This window comes from Mastomys coucha, unplaced genomic scaffold (genome assembly GCF_008632895.1).
Source record: "Mastomys coucha isolate ucsf_1 unplaced genomic scaffold, UCSF_Mcou_1 pScaffold6, whole genome shotgun sequence".
Taxonomy (NCBI): domain Eukaryota; kingdom Metazoa; phylum Chordata; class Mammalia; order Rodentia; family Muridae; genus Mastomys; species Mastomys coucha.
Window position 1 is genome coordinate 124,421,832 of NW_022196912.1, and position 2,333 is coordinate 124,424,164.

The 2,333-nt window shown below is 52.9% G+C and overlaps 1 protein-coding gene across 5 annotated transcripts in view; it reads right to left on the minus strand.

The window, feature by feature from the left end:
- The window catches only part of LOC116080812, a 15,585-nt gene extending 14,213 nt beyond the window's left edge, over nt 1-1,372 (minus strand). For all 5 annotated transcript variants that reach the window (XR_004114617.1, XR_004114616.1, XM_031357410.1 and 2 more), the window contains exon 1: nt 1,276-1,372. The gene's annotated coding sequence lies outside the window, so the exon portion shown is untranslated. The remainder of the gene's footprint in view (nt 1-1,275) is intronic.
- Between the last annotated feature and the right edge of the window lie 961 nt (nt 1,373-2,333).

Genomic DNA, 2,333 nt, shown 5'->3' on the forward strand with positions numbered 1-2,333 from the left:
TGACCCTGAGACCGGACCCTCCTGCTGCCTCAGAGCTGGCTGCCCTCTGGACCTACTGACCCTGAGACTGGACCCTTCTGCTGCCTCAGAGCTGGCTACCCTCTGGACCTACTGACCCTTGCAAAACTGACAAGTCTTTTAACCTCTCCCTCACAGATCTGACATTAGTAAACTAAAAAGGAACATTTTTTTTTCTAGTTTGCAATTTCCCATCCCTGATGTCCCCTGATAAAATGTCAATACCAGGGCCTGGGATGTAACAGTGGTGGCGGGGTCGCCTAGCACCGGCATGATTCAGGGTTCAGCACAGGGTTCAGAGTGGTGAGTAGAGGTAAGAAGAGGGAGCAGACAGTGGACACTCAAGACAATTGAGCAACCTCTAAAGAGACAAACACCCCTGAAGTCCTCTTCCACATGGGGAAGGTCACTGTGCTTATGTGTGAACATCAGCCTCTCCTAAGGAGCCTGTGTATTCCCAGAACCTCCCAGACAGAGGCCTGTCCAAAGTGAGCCTACAAGTAGGGTTTCAATTCTGATTCCAAGTCAGTTTTGTCTAGAGGAAACCTCAAGTAAAAATAGTATTTTATTTTAGATGTCCCACCCCCACTCCACTGTGGCTTTGCATGTCGATGTTAATCTGTCATGTTAATTCCAAGATGCCCCAGAATTCTCCTATGGGCTCAAGGGGGAGGAGAAGTGCCCAGCTCTGGCCAGAGAGTCCCTGCTCTCTGAAAGCAGCTCAGCCCTATGCATCGCCTGGCTCTTCCCAAACGCTAGCCTTCATGCCCAGGGCAGATGAAGGGACCCCTCTGTCATCTACCCACCCCACAATGAGGTTCCCTCAAATAGTAAAGGCCTGGAAAAGGCAGAACGGCAGGGATACCTACCCCGAGGGGTCATAGCTTCATTTTCAGAGGATAGTGATCCCCATGTGGGACCTGAGCTGAGCCTCCTCTTATCTGGGACCTTCCTTCCACACACACACACCCTATCCCGTCCTTTTTACAAGTGCCCTATGGTGACAGTGGCTTCCGTAGAGGGCACATCTGTTCAGAATCCAAACTGGACCACACTTACTCTGCCCCCAGGAAGTCAGCCAGAACTTGGGCGGTATAGAGGAGGAGTCCCCAACCATTGCTGGACGGGGTCCACTGGGTTAGGGCTCTGTGAACCTGGTGGGCAACCAGAGCAAGCCTGGGGCTGACGGTTATTTAAAGCAGTTCATTAGCTTCAGGATTCTGGCTTGGAGGGCAAGGACTGTCATTCTGGGCTTACCTCCTGGATGGCATGGTCATTTTGGGCCCCAGGGAATCACCCTTGAGTCAAGATCGGAGGAGGCGGGTCTCCTGTGCTTTAGGCCTTTGTGATGTCACAGGCATCTCCATGGCAACCCAGTGTGCATATTCCTGGGGCCGTGACTGGGAAGGGCTACTCGTGTCCAGTCAGGACCAGAGGCCCTAAAGGGCAGCTCCCAGCTCCCCTCCCTCAGTTCCTGGCGCTTGTGCTACCTGCCTGCTCCACAAGGCGCGTGTAGTCATACCTACCTTGTGCCTGATTCTCAACAGCCACGGGGCTCCTCAAAACCTTCCCTTCCTTGGGTGCAAGGCACTCTGCCGGGTGCACTTAAGACCAGAGAGGCCACTGGGCGGTGGTGGCACATGCCTTTAATCCCAGCACTTGGGAGGCAGAGGCAGGCAGATTTCTGAGTTCGAGGCCAGCCTGGTCTACAGAGTGAGTTCCAGGACAGCCAGGGCTACACAGAAAAACCCTGTCTCGAAAATACAAAACAAAACAAAACAAAACAAAACAAAAACAAAAAGACCAGAGAGGCCACCAAGACGTGGCCTAGGACAGTTTCAAATTCTCATTCTGGCCACACAGCCAGGCCTCCCCTCCAGTGGCATCTTATGGTTTTGTCCCACCCTAACACCTAGCTCCTCTCATAGCCAAGGTCACCAGGCCACCTCCCCTCCCAGCTGCCCACAGCTCTTCCTTCTGTGGAACACTCAGGTTCAAGGAGTCAAGCTGCCCCCTCTGCCTCTGTGCAGAGCTGTTTACATGTCATTATCTGGTTCCTGTTCTGCCATCCCAGCTACCCTGGGGACTTTGAGTCCCAGTGTCTGAGCCATCTTGAACTCCCAGGGCACTTAAGCTATGGATGAGAAAGAACTTCCCTTGGTGCCTTTAAAGATGGTTCCCAGTACCCCGCATGAGGACAGAGAGGCAGTAAGGAAAAGGGGGACAAGATGAGGGAATAATTCACTAACAGGCAAAGGATTGGGGGCCTGGAGGAATCTCTTGTCTCACCAATCCTTGGGCACCTCTGAAATACA